Below are 10,623 nucleotides of genomic sequence, written 5' to 3' on the forward strand. Positions count from 1 at the left end.
TTATCGTTGTGGGAAAATTTCCAAAATGGCTCATTTTAGATAGAGAAGTCCCAAAATAGCCTTTTTTTCCTCAAAATCTTTTATAATTTGTACTTTCAAGACGTATTGGGAATAAATAAAAATAAAGACGAGATTTTGAAAGAAAGTCAGGTAAAAGACGACATTTGATGAAATAATGCCGTGCAAGTCCAAATTATTTGTAATCTTGGAGCAAAAGTTGAAATTTTTCAAAAACTTTTTTACTCAAAAAAACCGTCTTGAGAGATTGTATTTTTATATTTCCTACCTTTCCTGTCCATATTTTCAGATTCTTAGAAAAATATGATCACGCAACAAGTTCCGATTTCCACCGCCGCCAATCTCCGGTACCATTTCGTACGAAGCCGACGTAATTCAACTCAATGCAACACACATTAAAATTAAATAAATAAATATTACCTACAGACGGAGACTGAAGAACACAGCGAACCTTACTACGAACACGGAACCAAACCAAACCACACCTGTTTCTACTTCCGGCGGAGCATTCACCGTTCAACGGCGGAGAAAACCGGTGAAACGGCGGTGAAGAACGGAGGTTAAAAGCTAGCGATTGCATCATTCACTGACTCCAAAATGCACCTGAAGATTCTCTCTGTAAGACTCAGATAGATACATACATGAAATATGTATATATATAGACACAGAAATTAATGCAGGTCGGAGCTCCTGTTCATCGACAGATCTAAGTCCGATAGCCGGTAGATGTGCGAGATTGTTGCCGGAATCTGGCCAGAGATCCGGTTTCCACTTAGTAACGCGCGGCTGAGCATACGAAGCTTACCGATGTTGTTAGGTATGATTCCAGTTATCATATTGTTACCGATCTAAATGAACTCTCCGGTGGAGTTCACGCACCGGAGAGCTGTTTCCGGCGATAAGGATGAAGCGCCGGTGGACGAAATGGTACCGGAGATCGGCGGCGGTGGAAATCGGAACTGGTTGCGTGATTACGTGACAAGTTGGAAGGTGGTGGTGGTTAAGGTAATAATTGTAAAAAATATATTTTTTTAAGAATTTGAAAATATGGACGGAAAAGGTAGGAAACATAAAAATACAGTCTCTCAAGACAGTTTTTTGAGTAAAAAGTTTTTGAAAAATTTGAACTTTTGCTCCAAGATTACAAATAATTTGGACTTGCACGACATTATTTCCCCAAATCTCATCTTTTACCTGACTTTCTTTCAAAATCTCGTCTTTATTTTTATCCATTCCCAATGCGTCTTGAAAGTACAAATTATAAAAAATTTTGAGAAAAAAGGGCTATTTTTGGACTTCTCTCTCTAAAATGGACTATTTTGGAAATTTTCTCGTTATCGTTGTCTAGATAATCTTTCTTAATCATGCAATCACTTTTAAGATTGAATTGTTTTGATGGTTTATTTGAATATTCAAATCTCAACCGTATAATTCAGAAATTCAAGAACCTGTAATTGTATATCAGTAGTGTCTGACCAGAAATTGACCAAAAACCGTGTTTATTTAAGACGCGAACATTCACACGTTTTTTATGAAACAACACAACACTTCATTGCATTTGTTTGACGAGTAAATCAGTACACGCGAATCGACGTGTCAGCTCCTTTGGCATGTTAATTCTAACGATAAGTCAAAAGAATCTTTGTGTTGAAGTAGTTAAGAAAATTGAATGTCCTTCTCATATGTGAGTGAAAGCTTATATATGAGAGAGAGCCGAAGAAGCCTCTAGTGCAGTTTATACAAATTATTCATTATGTTCTTTATTTCTTTGTCCAATACTAAAATGGAGGTCTGGTGATGCCTTGCTCGGGGATTATCTCATTAGTAACAAAACTTATTTGGATTTCCTTTTGATTTCAGATAAATGATAATTATTGAAGATGACTTGATAAAACTAAAATCACCAACGTTATTACATTAACCCCTAAACTAAAATAATGTCTCCGCCCATTTCCGAAACTTTGCAAAATTAACTCATAGTAATTGCTTCACATCCAAATAAGCCTCGGGCTTTACACAAATGTTTTTGCTAAGCGAGTCATAGAAAACCTACGTTACGTAGATATCAAGGAATATCGGATCTTTTGCATTTTGAGAATTTTATTTATTTATTTATTTATAAATTTGAAAAGAATTTTGTCATATTTGTCCCGAGGCTTGTTTCATTTCAAGTAGTGCATCTTCAAAACACTTAGCCAAATTCTCTAGGTCCGGAATAAGGTCTTTAGCAACTAGAATCTGCATATCGGCTTTTCCTGAATAACTCACCATATGCATTGTGATTGCCTGCATTCAAATTCAAAATTTAAATTCAACACAACCATTTTTTACAAATGAATATTGGTATTAATGTTTCTACTTACGTGGGATAAACTTGATGATGTCGTCCTAATGTAAGTAACCGGGATGCCCGCAATTGTTATCTCTTCTCGTGGGCCCACAATGTTTGAAATTGTGAAACTCGTGTTACAAATCACTCTGTAATTAAGCATGCTTGCAACCTACATATAACAGCAGCGTTAGCTAGAAAATGGAAAACAATTTTCCACTGGCCATTTTATTTGTCATCAACATAATATATTTTTCAGTTAAACTTTTGTGAATTGACCAAACTACCCCTGTTATCAAAAAATAGAGAGTGGGGTAAACGAAAAGTTTATAAACTTATATACTTTTTCTTATTTTGACAAGGGTTGTTTGGTTAATTCACAAAAAAATTAAGAGAAAATATCAGTAAAATTTGTATGTTGGACTGAAATGACAAAAAATAAAAAATACAAAGACTGAAAAACGAATAGAAAAAACTAATGGACTAAAAAAGTTAGTTTGACGAAACCACGAGAACTAAAAACGCAACTTACTCTAGAATATAAAATAATATTTGATAGTGAAGAAAAAGATTAAAGTGTGACCTTTGCTCCAAAGAAATTCATAACAAAGTATCCAATTTGGTGTGATAGAAAAGCCTCCATAGACTTCTTTCTATCAATCATCATTTTGGCTCTCTTCAAATATTGAAGTGGATCAGACACATTTCTATGGTAGTAAACTGGTAGTAGCATGATACCAACTTTATTTCCCCACCCTGACCCTACATTTTTCTTCATTAATTCTTTTATATCCTGTCAAAATTATGTAAGGCCCCAAACCGGTAGCCCTACTTTAGCGTCAGATTTACTCATAAACACAGTTCTTGCAATCAGAGTTAATTAAAACTTTCGCGGAAACGTTTACTTGAAGCATTCGCTACAAAACATTCAATCTCTTCTCTGATACTATAAAACAAATCATTCATTATATTTAAAATATCTTTTCTTCCATCTTAAGATGCCAGCCGTTCAATCCATGCCATGTGCCATCCTCATGCTAGTTCTTTGGTCTGATCACCTGCGTGCATACTAAAAGTCAGCTACGCTGAGTGAGTTCTAGTTAATCAAGCAACTTATCATACAACCACTACATGCATCATATACGTATCCGCAGACACGTAGTCCACTATCTAACCTGCTTACCTTACCACTTAGCCTCTTATTTACACCTACCACCTTGCCACTTTGCCACTTTAATAACGTATAACGTTATGCCACTTTGCCACTTTGCCGCTTTAATAACGTAGTCACGTATAAGCTTACCCTACCATGTACTATCGTCGTGCCACTAACACTCTTACTACACTCTTGCCACTTCTAACACGCTCTACCTCTACTTGTCTACAACATGCTTCATATCATTTACTTAATAAGCAAGTCACATCATAGCATTCATACACACTAATAACCACTTGGCAATCACTATCCTTGGCGATGCGTGCAATATCCGAAGATCGTTCACGCACCAACAAGTATTATATAATAGCTACCTCGTATAACATCTATAGCATACACTTACCACTTAAGGTAAGTGTATTCACACTTCACATCGAGTATGCACACAGCCCCGAAAACATAACAAGGAAATGGGGCTAGAAACTCACCTGAACACGGTTACGTTCACCGTTAATCGTAATCCCTTTCTTCAGTTGTGAACGGCTGACTGTATAATAATTACACGTATCAATTAACTACTACTACTCATGTTGTATTTCTATCTTTATATGACCCACAACGAACGGGGGTCCGGGGGCAGCGCCCCTGGCAGCGGGGTCTAGGGGCGGCAGCCCCTAGTAGGGTCCAAGGGGCAGAGCCCCTGGCTGGGGTCGAGCTGCCAGGTCAGCTTGGAAAAATTTTATTTCCATTAACTGTCTTAACACAATTTTCATTAGGTTTTTAATTTATTTTCTAAGCGAACTTAACTTTAGGCGAAGTTAAACCTTAGGCGAACTTAGCTTTAGGCGAAGTTAAACCTTAGGCGAACTTAGCTTTAAGCGAAGTTAAACCTTAGGCGAACTTAGCTTTAGGCGAAGTTGTCATCAGGCGAACTTAGCTTTGCAGGCGAAGTTCATCAGGTGAACTTAGCTTGCAGGCGAAGTTGTCGGCTGCAGCTACTGTTCGTCCTTAATCGTCTTCGTTTCTTAACCAAATAACTCGATTTAGGTATCCACGGAATCGTCTGACCAGCGCCTACAAACCCCAACCATCAAATTGACCTAAAATCGATGTTTAAAGGGTGCGATTTAGGCATATAGGTTACGGGTTCTTTTATCAATCGGTTAACCCATCAAATCGTAACCATTTTCAGTAAGTTTAGCTTTGTTGGATTCGTTTTTACCATACAAACACAGATCTGTCATTTCTATACTAATCCAAACCTAAACGAACAAGTTCTCGATATAAACGTACCGTAAATGAGTCGAACTACGAACACGAGCTGGTCTTGTTGCTTTGGTTCGTCACGACGATCTAGCACCAACGAGCTCGGGTCCTCGCCTTTGGATCTTGGTTCGGGTTGTGTGTTTTGGAGTGTGTAGAGATTAGGATGGATAAATGGATGGAATGGAAAGGATTGGGGTTTAAGGGGGTATTTATACTCCCTTAAGCCCATGGACTGAAGGCCCATATTTCCTTTTGGTCCATATCTAATCCCATCTAATTATCCTACTAAGTATTCATATTTTGCTATTATTATTATCGTTCCACTAACTCGTTTATTTCACCCGACAAAATAATATAATAAATATTACTTTAGAAATTTCGAGATGTTACAAATTACAAATTATCTTAAGAGTTTAACCATAAAAAATTAATTAATATTCACCAAAAATGTAATAAACTTTCATGTTTTTTTGTCAATGTATGTTACTTTTTTTCACTGTTTGATGTAACAAACAATGATTTTGTTACCAGAGCGGTAGAAAAGTCAGATTTTATTTTTCTTTAATATAAGGAAACAACATCATTTAGGTGAGGAATTTGGCTTGAATCATTAACCTAAACATGAAAATACTAAATTTAGTTTCTTCCTAATTTTTATCAAAAGATTCAAATTGGTTGTCTTGTTCTCAACTTCCTTTTATGGTTCCTAACCGAACATGCTAGCGCTATGATGTTCAAGATATGTAACCTGGAGTCCAGGTGACGGTCTCAGATTAACCAAGGCGACACCGGTGATTCGAAGGCCCTCTTGAAGAGCTACAAAACACAAGTAATTGAATAATGAATTGTAAAAGAAACTTACAGTCTGACAAAAGATGTAAAAGAAACTTACAGTCTAACGACCGGTTGCCCAAATATTTTGATAGTCCAAGTGATATTACGCCAAAAAGCACATCATTTATCGTCTGCATTCAATATATAATATGTTAAGTTTTTACGCTTTCACAATCAAATAATTCCAACATAAAATGAAAAATAAATGGCATAAAAAGTAGATCATGGATACAAACGATAATGGGTGTGTTGTAAAAAAATTGGGCCAAACTGATAGGTACGGTTTCGAAAATGGCAAACCAAATCAGCCAAAAGGTTCGGTTTATATGGTTTAAACGTCTTTGAAATAGTGAGCTTGTATTAAACTTTTTAAAAATAATAAATATGGTTCGTGTATGTTATATAGATACATGACTTCATATTTCAAGAATGAAGAAAATAAACAAATAATAAAAGTTAAACGACTGGTTAGGTTTACAGGGCCCATTTCAAGTTCCAAACTAAAATCATAAGTCATAAATCTCAAACCAATCGAACTGGCTCATTACCTTTGGGCGTTCGAGGTTTCTAACTAAATGCCGAAAAATGAAAGCTATAATCAAACTATAGAATCCTTTACTAAACCAAACATTATATTGTTTTCCCCTTCGAATACCAGAAAAGGCTGCACCCATCACATTTGACTATTTGAGGTGTCTAGATGTGTACTGTGAAAGTGATCTTATGATGACTAATAATTGGGATAAAGCAAAAGATTTATAAGGTTTAACTCACGTTTATACTTAAAAAAACTAGTTCTAATGGTATAACTCAAAGTTCGCCTTAGAAACCAGTTTTTTTTTTTTGCACCTCTAGAAGACTATTCATAAATTAAGCTTAAGAAATAAGGACATTAAATTATGAGATTTTTATATATTTCCCCTTACTAAACAATATAAATTACACATTTTCCCCAACCAACAAAATTAATTACATATTTCTTCTTTTCAAATTAAATTACCTATTTACCTCTTATTTAAAATATCCTAACAAATATTGAATTATTAATAAGCAACATATTAGAGAGAGGCCCATTAATTATTGAATTGACAACGTAACCCCACTAGAAAGAGGTCCATCTCTTTCTCTCCACCTCTCTCTAATAAGTGGAGATATTGTTTCGGGTGAGATTTCGACTCTAAAGCCATATCCTGACGCAAAAGTATAATAGAAACCATAGAGATGAGAAACTAGAAGGTATAATCACCCAAAAAAGACTAAGACCATCCACGATAAGAGGACTATAATCACTAGCAATATTAGAAAAATACTAATTCTTCAAAAACATATCAAAACCAACAATAAGAAAATCTAAAACCATCCAAAACACTGTCCTATCATCACTACTTTATTTTTTTAACCGTTCCTTTTCTCTCCATATGATATATACTATAATAACATGAGGCACACCACCAACTCGGTTTTAATGGTTCTTGGCCAAAAACAAGATGGTAAAGCATGCCATCAAAACCAACCACAAGAATGATAAAAGATGGAAAAAGTTGCCACATCACCCTATTACCAACTTAAAACCGCCATATTGGCTATAGAAGGTGGACCACGTAAATGGTTTACTGGCATCCTACTATCCTTCACCTGCTCATTAATGTATGCCTTTTGAAAGAAAGAATCAATCAATGTCTATATCCAGGTGTCTAAAAAACGATAATAGTAAAAATTTATAAAATAACTTTTATCTTGAAGACGTGAACGATTTCTTTTGCACATATTATTTTTCTCACCTTTTAGTTATTTACTTTTGTATATCTAGATTTCGTTTCTTAATTTGGAGCATGCATGGTTAGTTTCCTATTTTTGCATATATTGAAGAAATGTTAATTTTATACATTTTCTTACACGAAAATGATCTAACAAAGTAATTACTATTTAGATAACAAGTCACTTAAAAAAGCATATATAAAGACAATAAAGTAGATACAAAGAGAGAAACTTATTGGTCATGTTCATTGCCATAAATAATGTCAAGGCCTACACGGTGTCCCTTCCTATTAGATTGAGTGTCTTGACGGACAATTGGTGGTGCAAACGAGCTAAGCTACTCGTGAATTACTCGAGATCGCCTCGTGAAAAAGCTCGATTGAGCCGAGCTTAATCGAGCCTGAGCTTGAGCCTAAAAGTAAGCTCGTTTGATAAACGAGCTGAGCCTGAGCTTCACTTATCGAGCTCAAGCCGGCTCGCGAACCTAAACAAGTCTGTCATATATATAATTTTTAATATATATATATATATATATATATATTTAATAATTATTAATTAATACATATAATGTTATAAAAAATAACTAAATAACACATACTTTATAAATAAAGTTATAATTGAAAAAAAGTTTACTAAATAGTTATAAATATATAAAAATTAATTGATAAATAGTAAACGAGCCAAACTCGAGCTTTGAAAATAAAGCTCGAAACGAGCCGAGGCCCTACGGCCTACTGACAACAATGTAAACCGGATTTTATATGTATTTAAAGCCAGTCGATTTATTTTGGTTGGACCCTTTTTAAAAAATTTATAAAACAGTCTTTGATTAAAAGCGTCACGTACTAAATTATGAATTAATGTTAATAAATAAACAAATAAACTAAAGCTTTAAGTTACCAAAATCCAGCTTTTGTGGACGTACTGGCGTTATCCCAAACCCGAAAATACAGTCATATTTGGCAAAGTGTACCTCACAAATGAACATGCCATGGTGTTTAGTTGGCCAAATCAATAGCACGACGATTTTAAAGGCACCCATACCCACCCACCCCCCAATGCATGCATAAAGTTAACGGAAAATCTAACAGACATTCAAAACTTACCGCGTCCGTAACGGCGTTCTTCACCGTCTTCATGTCATCCAAACTAAACTTAGCCGTTGCCAGCTTCCTCGGCCACATCTCCACCCCTTCACCACCTCTGACCACCGTCTTCCGGTCTTTGACCACCACTCCTTTCATTATAAACTCAAACACATAAACCAAACTAAACCAAATCACCTTCACTACCTTCCAAATTTCACCTACGTTCCTAACTTAGGTCTCCGTGTTGACGAAACTAACGGTTCAATCGCCGGCGTTTGATTTAAATCATCCAGTTTCCTCGTTAACGTCAACATCAACGACATGATGGATATTCCGTCACCGAGCGCGTGGTGCACACGCAACACCACACACTTATGCGCAGACAACAAGTGAATCTCCCACAGCGGCTTATTGGTGCTCAACGACGACGATACAGTGAGATCGGAAACGTAATCGTTGACTGCTGACTCGTCGTCGTCGTACTCTCCGACCGGATCGGACCGAGGATGATGTGTAGAAGTACAAATGGTATAAACACACACAATATTCTCACAGACTGATCATCTTCATTGATAACCAAAACAAAGCTTATAAAGGGAAAAACAGACACGACGAGAAACCACGAACTAACGTTCACCACTAACCTAACTAGAAATCAGGAAACTGAAAAACCACCCACGACTCAATCAAAACAAAGACATTAAACTGAGAAATAAAACAAACTAACAATAATTGAAAACCAACTCCGGTTCTTCCAAACCCGGTCTGAAACACCGGTTCATTTAATTGACCCAATATGCCCTTCCCTAAACAAGTCAGCGTTAAGCTGCTTGTTTAACTTCTTCCACACCTAGTTGAAACCTGAGATCTTCAAAAGTGTTCAACTTCAAAGGTTTTGTCATGATGTCAGCCAACTGCTCTTCAGACTTACAGAATTCTAATTTCACAACTTCTTGATTCACCAATTCCCTTAAATAATGATAACGCACATCAATATGTTTGGTTCTCCTGTGCAGCACTGGATTCTTTGATAACTTTATAGTTGAACTGTTGTCACACCATACCTCCACAGCCTCCTTCATCTCTTCTCCTAATTCTTCCAATAATCCTTTTAACCAGACACAATGACACACACAAGCAGTAGCTGCAACATATTCTGCCTCTGTAGTTGACAAAGTTACAATACTTTGCTTCCTTGAACCCCAACTAATTGCCCCACCACTGAGCATACAAACATACCCTGAGGTACTCTTTCTGTCATCTAAATCTAGCATAGTTGCTGTCAGTAAAGACCAGCAATCTACCCTTCCCATGAACTGAATACTTCAAACCAAAATCAAAAGTTTGTTTCACATACCTTAGAACTCTTTTAGCTGCTTCCACGTGTTCCTTCTTTGGGCTTGACATAAATCTTGACAACAGACTAACCACATACATAAGATCAGGCCTGGACACTGTGAGATACATGAGACTACCGATTAAGCTCATGTATAGGGTGCTATTGACTTCCTTTCCTTCTGTGGACTTTACCAAATTTGTTCCTGGAACTATGGGATTTTTAACACCATTAGCTTCCCACAATTTGAATTTCTGTAGAACAGACTTTGCATATTGCCTTTGATAGATGGAAATACCATTTGCATCTTGCAGAACCTCCACACCTAGAAAGTATTTCATTTTACCCAAATCTGTCATATCAAACTCATTCTGCATAGATCTTTTGAAAGAGTCACACATCACTTCACTACTGCTTGCATAAATCAGATCATCCACATATAGGCTAACAACAAGAACTTGATCGTTGACCTGTTTGATAAACAGAGAGTGATCATATTTGCTCTTATTAAAACCTTCTCTCAAGAAATACCCCTCAATTCGATTGAACCAGGCCCTGGGTGCCTGTTTTAAACCATACAGAGCTTTTTTGAGTCTATACACCATGGTCTCTTGACCTTGTTTCTAAAAACCCTTTGGTTGTTCAACATGAACCACTTCTTTCAAATCACCATGCAAGAATGCACTTTTAACATCAAGTTGATACAGTGTCCATCTTCTTTTAGCAGCAAGAGCTAACAGAGTTCTTATGGTATCCCATCTTGCTACCGGGGCAAACACCTCACCATAGTCCACTCCTTCCCTTTGTGCATAACCCTTAACTACTAGTCTTGCCTTGT

General features: G+C 36.3%; 1 pseudogene; it reads right to left on the minus strand.

Moving 5' to 3' along the window:
* Positions 1-2,157: 2,157 nt before the first annotated feature.
* Positions 2,158-10,390, minus strand: LOC143602015 (wax ester synthase/diacylglycerol acyltransferase 11-like; annotated as a pseudogene).
* Between the last annotated feature and the right edge of the window lie 233 nt (positions 10,391-10,623).

This window comes from Bidens hawaiensis, unplaced genomic scaffold (assembly GCF_021521415.1).
Source record: "Bidens hawaiensis isolate Kalapana, Puna unplaced genomic scaffold, B.hawaiensis_p1.1 tig00001960_1, whole genome shotgun sequence".
NCBI lineage: Eukaryota > Viridiplantae > Streptophyta > Magnoliopsida > Asterales > Asteraceae > Bidens > Bidens hawaiensis.